The sequence below is a fragment of the Salvelinus sp. IW2-2015 genome, linkage group LG36 (genome assembly GCF_002910315.2).
Source record: "Salvelinus sp. IW2-2015 linkage group LG36, ASM291031v2, whole genome shotgun sequence".
NCBI lineage: Eukaryota > Metazoa > Chordata > Actinopteri > Salmoniformes > Salmonidae > Salvelinus > Salvelinus sp. IW2-2015.
The window spans coordinates 40,376,365-40,387,727 of NC_036875.1; the positions used below are offsets into that span (position 1 = coordinate 40,376,365).

Sequence of the window (11,363 nt, forward strand, 5' to 3'; positions counted from 1 at the left end):
TGTCTTTATAGGCTATTTGGTTTAATTGGTTTCTGTCTGGGCAAATAAGTGGAGATGGTATTCATCTATTCGTTTGCTCATCTATCACTGATCGTAAACATTTAGCATGCTATAATGTAGTCTAAATCAAGTGTTCATCTCACTGATCGTAAACATTTAGCATGCAATAATGTAGTCTAAATCAAGTGTTCATCTATCACTGATCGTAAACATTTAGCATGCTATAATGTAGTCTAAATCAAGTGTTCATCTATCACTGATCGTAAACTTTAGCATGCTATAATGTAGTCTAAATCAGTGTTCATCTATCACTGAACGTAAACATTTAGCATGCTATAATGTAGTCTAAATCAAGTGTTCATCTATCACTGATCGTAAACATTTAGCATGCTATAATGTGTCTAAATCAAGTGTTCTCTATCACTGAACGTAAACATTTAGATGCTATAATGTAGTCTAAATCAAGTGTTGATCTATCACTGATCGTAAACATTTAGCTGCTATAATGTAGTCTAAATCAAGTGTTCATCTATCACTGATCGTAAACATTTAGCATGCTATAATGTAGTCTAAATCAGTGTTCATCTATCACTGACGTAAACATTTAGCATGCTATAATGTAGTCTAAATCAAGTGTTGATCTATCACTGATCGTAAACATTTAGCATGCTATAATGTAGTCTAAATCAGTGTTCATCTATCACTGATCGTAAACATTTAGCATGCTATAATGTAGTCTAAATCAAGTGTTCATCTATCACTGAACGTAAACATTTAGCATGCTATAATGTAGTCTAAATCAAGTGTTCATCTATCACTGATCGTAAACATTTAGCATGCTATAATGTAGTCTAAATCAAGTGTTCATCTATCACTGAACGTAAACATTTAGCATGCTATAATGTAGTCTAAATCAAGTGTTGATCTATCACTGATCGTAAACATTTAGCATGCTATAATGTAGTCTAAATAGTGTTCATCTATCACTGATCGTAAACATTTAGCATGCTATAATGTAGTCTAAATCAAGTGTTCATCTATCACTGATCGTAAACATTTAGCATGCTATAATGTAGTCTAAATCAAGTGTTCATCTATCACTGATCGTAAACATGTAGCATGCTATAATGTAGTCTAAATCAAGTGTTCATCTATCACTGATCGTAAACATTTAGCATGCTATAATGTAGTCTAAATCAAGTGTTCATCTATCACTGATCGTAAACATTTAGCATGCTATAATGTAGTCTAAATCAAGTGTTCATCTATCACTGATCGTAAACATTTAGCATGCTATAATGTAGTCTAAATCAAGTGTTCATCTATCACTGATCGTAAACATTAGCATGCTATAATGTAGTCTAAATCAAGTGTTCATCTATCACTGATCGTAAACATTTAGCATGCTATAAGTAGTCTAAATCAAGTGCAGGCCTATTATTTTGCTCTACCGTATATAGACAACTCCAAAAGCCCGTGGAGGTTGTGAAATATGAACAGGAGACTCACATGCTTCTGAAAGTAGGATGACTATTATTTTCTATCAGTATCATGATGAATGTAAGACCCAACACCTGCTCCCTAACGAAGCGCAGTGAGGGTAGGACAGAGATGAAAGGTGGCTTGCCTTGGTTCAAAAATATCACTTTTTTATATGATTTATGACAGCGGTTCCACACGTTGCCTTGAAACAAATTGTGTGAGAAAAATATTATTTGTATTTTACTGTTATTTTTCATTATATTCTTCTATAAAATATATGTGTGTTGACTGTGATCGGGTAGATGTGTCTTATCTGTTTTAATGAACAAAACATCTAACTATTGATTCATTTGGATGGCGCAACCATGGCTACACAGACCTGTAACAAAGGCTAATTAAACTCAAAATATGCTATCCATTCTTTTGAAAATGAATTGTATTTGTCTTATAATGCTTCTTAGGACCTGCCTAAACAATAAAAAAATAGATTTATTTTTGATGGCGTATATTCCCAATGGATTTATTAAAATAGACGCCACCCATACTGCACACCCACTACTACCGCTCGTCCTCGCATGGAAGGTATAAAAGGTGTATACATTTAGCATGCTATAATGTAGTCTAAATCAAGTGTTCATCTATCACTGATCGTAAACATTTAGCATGCTATAATGTAGTCTAAATCAAGTGTTCATCTATCACTGATCGTAAACATTTAGCATGCTATAATGTAGTCTAAATCAAGTGCAGGCCTATTATTTTGCTCTACCGTATATAGACAACTCCAAAAGCCCGTGGAGGTTGTGAAATATGAACAGGAGACTCACATGCTTCTGAAAGTAGGATGACTATTATTTTCTATCAGTATCATGATGAATGTAAGACCCAACACCTGCTCCCTAACGAAGCGCAGTGAGGGTAGGACAGAGATGAAAGGTGGCTTGCCTTGGTTTCAAAATATCACTTTTTTATATAGATTATATGACAGCGGTTCCACACGTTGCCTTGAAACAAATTGTGTGAGAAAAATATTATTTGTATTTTACTGTTATTTTTCATTATATTCTTACTATAAAATATATGTGTGTTGACTGTGATCGGGTAGATGTGTCTTATCTGTTTTAATGAACAAAACATCTAACTATTGATTTCATTTGGATGGCGCAACCATGGCTACACAGACCTGTAACAAAGGCCTAATTAAACTCAAAATATGCTATCCATTCTTTTGAAAATGAATTGTATTTGTCTTATAATGCTTCTTAGGACCTGCCTAAACAAATAAAAAAATAGATTTATTTTTGATGGCGTATATTCCCAATGGATTTATTAAAATAGACGCCCACCCATATCTGCACACCACTACTACCGCTCGTCCTCGGCATGGAAGGTATAAAAGGTGTATGCAGGCAAGAATGTGGTAAAAATGGTCCCGTTTGTAAAGGGGTCATCTAAACATTGCCCAATTATAATTTTTTTACAGGCAAAATACTGTAAATCCTTAGCAGGATTAGCTTCTTTTATGCTCCGTTTATCACCTTGGCTTCTCTCCAGCACTCCTGAACCGCTAATCAAAGGGCTACCCAGACTATTTASATTGCCTCTCCCCCMCWTTAGCGCTGCCGCTACTCTCTGTTTATTATCTACGCATAGTCACTATAATAACTCTACCTGCATGTACATATTGCCTCAATTGCCTCGACTGYCTGGTGCCCCCGCACATTGACTCTGTACCGGTACCTCCTGTATATAGCCTCGCTATTGTTATTTTAATGCTGCTCTTTAATTATTTATTAATGATTAATTATTTGGTACTTTTATTRCTTTTTTGAGGGGTATTTTTCTTTAAACTGCATCGTTGGTTAAGGGCTTGTAAGTAAGYATTTCAGGTCTTGTAAGTAGAGTCTACACCTGTTGTATTCGACGCATGTGACAAATAGAATTAGATTTGAAATGGTGGAGTTTTCAGTCTCCTGGAGATAACCAGGCATCTACCTTGTAGAGATGTTATCAGTGAATCAGCTCTGCTCCACACTATCCAACAACGTGTAAAGCAAAAACAACGCTCACAGACAACATGCAACCAATTCCACATCTAATTATATGCTTGAATTTAGTACAAAGAAATGACACAGCATAGCTTATCAGCTCAATAGCTTTTAAGAGGCCATGTGAAACAAATTTGCTTTTAAATCCCATTTTCATCTCTCGTTCAGCCATATCCTCATTATACACAATGTCAGTGGAGTTAAACAACTCTTCGTGTTGTGTTGCATCAAGGACAGGCTAGCTTGTGTTGCATCAAGGACACTAGCTTGTGTTGCATCAAGGACACTAGCTTGTGTTGCATCAAGGACACTAGCTTGTGTTGCATCAAGGACAATTAGGTCTCTAGTATTCATAACTCTTCCAGTACTTTTGCACTAACCTTCATAAAAGCTTTGAAATGAAGCCCTGGTGTGTGTGTCACCCATATCCAGATCGTCTTCGTGTGGACACGGTATGACAGCAGTGTTTTATCTGTCCCTCTCTCCCATACAGGATGTCCTGATGGAGCTGTTGGAGGAGTGTGCTGACGGCCTGTGGAAGGCTGAGCGCTATGAGCTCATCTCAGACGTCTACAAGCTCATCATCCCCATCTATGAACAGGGGAGGGATTTTGAGGTACAGCAGCAGACCTGCAGACTCTGATGTCACTCTCTATGTCACGGGGCTCAACTCTATCTGATGTCACTCTATGTCATTTTTTTATTTTTTTTATTTTTTTATTTCACCTTTATTTAACCAGGTAGGCTAGTTGAGAACAAGTTCTCTTTTACAACTGCGACCTGGCCAAGATAAAGCAAAGCAGTGCGACACAAACAACAACACAGAGTTACACATAGAATACAGTCATTAACACAATAGAAAAAAAAGAAAGTCTATATACAGTGTGTGCAAATGGCGTGAGGAGGTAAGGCAATAAATAGGCCATAGTAGCGAAGTAATTACAAATTAGCAGATTAACACTGAAGTGATAGATGAGCAGATGATGATGTGCAAGTAGAAATACTGGTGTGCAAAAGAGCAGAAAAGTAAATAAAAACAATATGGGGATGAGGTAGGTAGTTGGGTGGGCTATTTACAGATGGGCTATGTACAGCTGCAGCGATCGGTTAGCTGCTCAGATAGCTGATGTTTAAAGTTAGTGAGGGAAATATAAGTCTCCAMKTTCAGCGATTTTTGCAGTTCGTTCCAGTCATTGGCAGCAGAGAACTGGAAGGAAAGGCAGCCAAAAGAGGTGTATAGAGGCGGGCCCTCGCTACGAATATGTAGCGAGGGCCAGCCGACTAGAGCATACAGGTCGCAGTGGTGGGTGGTATATGGGGCTTTGGTAACAAAATGGATGGCACTGTGATAGACTGCATCCAGTTTGCTGAGTAGAGTGTTGGGGGCGATTTTGTAAATGACATCGCCAAAGTCGAGGAACGGTAGGATAGTCAGTTTTACGAGGGTATGTTTTGCGGCGTGAGTGAAGGAGGCTTTGTTGCGAAATAGGAAGCCGATTCTAGATTTAATTGTGGATTGGAGATGGTTAATGTGAGTCTGGAAGGAGAGTTTACAGTCTAGCRAGACACCAAGGTATTTGTAGTTGTCCACATATTCTAAGTCAGAACCGTCCAGAGTAGTGATGCTAGTCGGGTGGGCAGGTGCGGGCAGCGAACGGTTGAAAAGCATGAATTTGGTTTTACTAGCTTTTAAGAGCAGTTGGAGGCCACGGAAGGAGTGTTGTATGGCATTGAAACTCGTTTGGAGGTTTGTTAAACAGTGTCCAAAGAAGGGACAGATGTATACAGAATGGTGTCGTCTATGTAGAGGTGGATCAGGGAATCACCCGCAGCAAGAGCGACATTGTTGATATATACAGAGAAAAGAGTCGTCCCGAGAATTGAACCCTGTGGCACCCCCATAGAGACTGCCAGAGGTCCGGACAGCAGGCCCTCCGATTTGACACACTGAACTCTGTCTGAGAAGTAGTTGGTGAACCAGGCGAAGCAGTCATTTGAGAAACCAAGGCTATTGAGTCTGCCGATAAGAATACGGTTATTGACAGAGTCGAAAGCCTTGGCCAGGTCGATGAAGACGGCTGCACAGTACTGTCTTTTATTGATGGCTGTTATGATATCATTTAGTACCTTGAGCGTGGCTGAGGTGCACCCGTGACCAGCTCGGAAACCGGATTGCACAGCGGAGAAGGTACGGTGGGATTCGAAATGGTCAGTGATCTGTTTATTGACTTGACTTTCGAAGACCTTAGAAAGACAGGGTAGGATAGATATAGGTCTATAACAGTTTGGGTCTAGAGTGTCACCCCCTTTGAAGAGGGGTTGACTGCGGCAGCTTTCCAAACTTTAGGGATCTCGGACGATACGAAAGAGAGGTTGAACAGACTGGTAATAGGGGTTGCAACAATGGCAGCGGATCATTTTAGTAAGAGAGGGTGGATTGTCTAGCCCAGCTGATTTGTACGGGTCCAGGTTTTGCAGCTCTTTCAGAACATAAGCTATCTGGATTTGGGTGAAGGAGAAGCTGGGGAGGCTTGGGCAAGTAGATGCGGGGCTGTTGACCGGGGTTGGGGTAGCCAGGAGGAAAGCATGGCCAGCCGTAGAGAAATGCTTATTGAAATTCTCAATTATCGTGGATTTTTCGGTGGTGATAGTGTTTCCTAGTGTCAGTGCAGTGGGCAGCTGGGAGGAGGTGCTCCAATTCTCCATGGACTTTACAGTGTCCCAAAACTTTTTGGAGTTACAGGATGCAAATTTCTGTTTGAAAAAGCTAGCCTTAGCTTTCCTGACTGACTCCGTGTATTGGTTCCTGACTTCCCTGAAAAGTTGCATATTGCGGGGACTACTCGATGCTAGTGCAGTCCGCCACAGGATGTTTTTGTGCTAGTCAAGTGCAGTCAGGTCTGGAGTGATCCAAGAGCTATATCTGTTCTTAGTTCTACATTTTTTGAAAGGGGACTCAACTCCCWCWGATGTCACTGTCTATGTCATGGGGCTTAACTCTAGCTGATATCACTGTCTATATCATCGGGCTCAACTCCCTCTGATGTCACTGTCTATGTCATGGTGCCCAACAATAATGTCTCAAGGCCCCCAAACATGGATAAAGACACAGATTCTTATCAATGTGTTTGTGTGTTTCTCAATTCCATAGAAACTGTCTCACCTGTATGACACACTCCATCGGGCCTACATCAAAGTGACAGAGGTCATGCACACGGGCAAGAGGCTGCTGGGAACCTACTTCAGAGTGGCTTTCTTTGGCCAGGTAAGATAATGATTGAAATCTGATGGTAAACTGTTGTACAACAGAAAAACAATGCAATGGAGWTCAAACAAGTTGTTTCCCTTTCCCATTATACTATTGCTTTGCTCTTTCCAGTACGTTATACAGGTATTAGATATTGTAGYTATTATATTTTTTGTCTTTTTTAAAGATTAATTCAGACATTTAGAACACGTCTCCAAGTGCCCTATATCAAAATGGTGAACATCTTGATTTGAGCATGGGAGCTGCCGGAAGCGTTTTTGATTGATAAAAGAATGACCACATCACGTGGTCTTTTGTTACTCATTCTAATGCTTTTTTTCTGCATTTCATCCTCTTTAAAGGCAGCGGTAAGTTCTGCAGTAGGCTCTGCTCATTTTCCTGAGCAGCCTAAATCTGTGTGGTGTGCTGCTGCTGTAATCCATGACATGTTTCAGCCACTAGGTGTGCTGCTGTAATCATGACATGTTCAGCCACTAGTGTGCTGCTGCTGCTGTAATCCATGACATGTTTCAGCACTAGTGTGCTGCTGCTGTAATCCATGACATGTTCCAGCCACTAGTGTGCTGCTGCTGTAATCCATGACATGTTTCAGCCACTAGTGTGATGTTGCTGTAATCCATGACATGTTCCAGCCACGTGTGTGCTGTGCTGTAATCCATGACATGTTTCAGCTACTAGGGTGCTGTTGCTGTAATCCATGCATGTTTCAGCCACTAGTTGCTGCTGCCTCTAATCCATGACATGTTTCAGCCACTTGTGTGCTTCTTAAAGCTCTTAGCAGTTACATTAACTCACCACTACCTTCCACCTACTTGTTTTACTTTTTTTTTTACAACAGTAATGCATGTTGCTGATTCAATGGAGTAATCCACTGAATTTGGCTTTTTTTGCTTCCATTTTTAGATGTAATTTTCACCTAAGTCTTCTCACACCTGGTTCTTCCTCGTCTTTCAGTGTGTTAACTAGTTGCTTTTGACAGTGTGCTTTGTTGGAGTGGATAACCTTCCCAGAACCAGTGTTATTTCTGTATGTGCTGTTATGGTGTGAACGCTTATCTGCTATAGTTGTAGTCTGGGTAGTGTTGGAATAACTATGATTTTGTTTTCTGTTGCTCTACCTTACAACTCCGTAGCAGTACCAGTTTACTGACTCTGAGACTGAGGTAAATGAATGAGAAAGTGATGAATCTGGTGAATGCACTGCATTGAAGCTTAAGGCTTATGATTGTGGTCCCGGGTTAGTACAGTCAGTGGTATTACTGGTATGTGTCCATCACCGCTTCATTACCTCCTCCTAGCTTATCTTATCCATCTCAGCACTCTCTACTACTMCCTGGCTCAGTGTTGCCCTGACAACAATAGGCTATATTAGTCCAGGTTTAATGGTAGGATGTCATGTCTTACTGAGTAAATGTATCCAGTCACCTAGCTGGGGGCTARTACCCCATTCATCTACAGTGTTAAGGTACTTTTTATTGTCGTTTTTTGGGGGCTGTAAATACTGTAGACGCTTTGATAGAGTGAAATTCAATCCTCTGCATTCAACCTTTTTATTGGTCCCATAGCACTGTTCCTAGACCAGTTTTGTTGTTTGTTTCTGTGCTTTTGGGAATAAGTATTTTMGGGAATATTTCTTGCTCTTAGGTTCAGGATTATAGTGCCTTAGCTCCTCACTTGTGTTGTTGCGCTCATTGTTTTAGATGTTCYTACTACTTTTGATGTCTTTGTTACCTGAATACCTTCACATTTGTGTTTTCATGTTGTTTTCCTATTCTCTAGTACTGTATGTACTATAACCATAGTGTGTCATGTTGGCTTCCTCCTAGGGATTCTTTGAGGATGAAGATGGTAAGGAGTACATCTACAAAGAACCCAAATTCACCCCACTGTCAGAGATATCTCAGAGGCTACTCAAGCTCTACTCTGACAAGTTCGGCCCGGAGAATGTCAAGATGATTCAGGACTCTGGGAGGGTAAGAGTCAAACTTTACTCTTAGTATTTTACCATTTATTTTGGGGTTTCCATGGTTCTGATTGGTCCTTCATGTTATGCGTTCCATCCAGATCAACCCTAAAGATCTGGACTCTAAGTACGCCTACATCCAGGTGACCCACGTTACCCCGTTCCTGGAAGAGAAGGAGCTGATGGACAGGAAGACAGACTTTGAGAAGAGCCACAACATCCGGCGCTTTGACTTCGAGATGCCCTTCACCGTGTCGGGGAAGAAGCAGGGAGGGGTGGAGGAGCAGTACAAACGCAGGACCATCCTGACCAGTAGGTTCTACAGTACTTCATGTGAATCATAGGGTCGATGTGTTCACAGTAGAGACCCATAGCTAGACCTCTCCTTCTGATGTGCTGTTCATGGATGTYGAGAAGTTCTGACAAAATCTGTGAATTTAAGATATGGTTTCCCTTTAGAGACACAGATTGGGACACACCTCTAGATGACTCATCTCACTGAAAACAACGAGACACAAATATCAGACAGGTTCCTTATCACTCCAAACTAACATGATCCGCGCATACTGCTTAGAACATTCCCTACGAGTCGCTGGAAAAAGGGGGAGGGACTCCAGACAATCTACAGATATGTGTAGTCCATGGGACCCAGCCGCAGAGCAGACAACCGTATCAAAACCCATCGGTCCACACAAATCCACTCACATGGCAATACTGATGTTAAACATSTCATAGTATCTACAGTATTTACTCAGACAAGCACCTCATTCCCATAGAATACCTTTGCTAGTGCAGGCATACCTGTATCTTTCTCGCTGTCATATTAGGAAGGGTCCTGTGTAATTATGGAAATATTGGATTAGGTTCTGAGGATGTCAGCTCTTTGTTTAGAATCCTTCTTCATCCTAATTGGTTGTGTTTTATTTTGTTTTACAGTGTGAAAGATCCCATAGTGCAACCTTTATCTTCATTTACTGATAGGGCTGCCTTACCCCAAAGGTCTTTAGTGAATAAATGAGTCTCACGCTATAAAGCTGCTTGTGAACATCTGTCTGAACACCTAAGAAATGCCCGTGTGGGTAAGGAGTTGTTGTGGGCCAAATAGGGTGACGTAAGAAACCACGTTAATGCGAATCTCCTCTCTCTCTCTCTCTCTCTCTCTTCTCTTCTTCCTCTCTCTCTCTTCTTCTCCTCTCTCTTCTCTCTCTCTCTCTCTCGCTCTCGCTCTCGCTCTCGCTCTCCTCGCTCTCGCTCTTCGCTCTCGCTCTCCGTCGCTCTCGCTCTCTCTCGCTCTCTCTCTCTCTCTCAATCTCTCTCTCTCATAGCAACCCACTGTTTCCCCTATGTGAAGAAGCGTATTGCGGTGATGTACCAGCAACCACACAGACCTGAACCCCTAGAGGTGGCTATAGATGAGATGAGCAAGAGGTTGACCGAGCTAAGACAGCTAGTTGCCACCGCGAGGTGGACATGATCCGCCGCTGCAGCTCAAACTCAAGGCAGCATAGTGTCCAGGTGCAGGCCTCCATCCTCACAAACACATCCTCGCTCCTCAAAACCACATCGCCGTCCTCACAAACACATCCTCCATCCTCAAAACCACATCCTCCGTCCTCACAACCACATCCTCCGTCCTCACAAACCACATCCTCCGTCCTCACAAACCACATCCTCGTCCTCACAAACCACATCTCCGTCCTCACAAACCACAGACACACACACTTTCTCATTTTACCCATTCAATTATTTTATTCAATATATGTTCTATATGGTAAAGATACACCTCAACTTGTCTATAGGTAAAGACATCCCTCAACTTGTCTAATGGTATATATCCCTAACTTGTTCTATATGGTAAATATATCCCTCAACTTGTTCTTGTGGTAAATATATCCTCAACTTGTTCTATATGGTAAAGATACACCTCAACTTGTTCTATATGGTAAAGATACACTCAATGTTCTATGTGGTAAAGATATCCTCATCTTGTTTATGTGGTAAATATATCCCTCAACTTGTTCTGTATGGTAAATATACCCTCAACTTGTTCTGTATGTAAAGATATCCTCAACTGTTCTATGTGGTAAAGATATCCCTCAACTTGTTCTATGTGGTAAATATATCCCTCAACTTGTCTATATGGTAAAGATACCTCAACTTGTTCTACATGGTAAATATCCCTCAACTTGTGAATCTAAAATACATTTTCCTTTAATCTATAGGTAAATGCTGGTCCCTCGCATATGCCCGAGCTTTCCTGGATGATGCCAGCACCAAGAAGTACCTGACAACAAGGTCAAACAACTTAAAGAGGTTCTTCAGGTGAGTTGTTAAAGTACACATTGTAATAGGATAGGTCTTGACAGGATATACATATGAAGTCGGTAAAACAGATGTAAACTTATTAAAGGGCCAGTGATCCATTATTAAAGTGACCAGTGTCCATGACTATGTACAGTACATAGGGCAGCAGGCTCTAAGGTGCAAGGTAGAGTAACCTGTAGTTGCCGTCTAGTGACCGTGACTAAAGTTCAGGACAGTGTACCGTCTAGTGACCGTGACTAAAGTTCAGGGCAGTGTACTGGGCAGGGGCCGGCTAATGG

General features: G+C 41.1%; 1 pseudogene; it reads left to right on the forward strand.

Annotated features, from left to right (window-relative positions):
• Window positions 1-11,363, forward strand: part of LOC111959519 (dedicator of cytokinesis protein 9-like) — a 118,443-nt pseudogene that overhangs the window by 98,333 nt on the left and 8,747 nt on the right.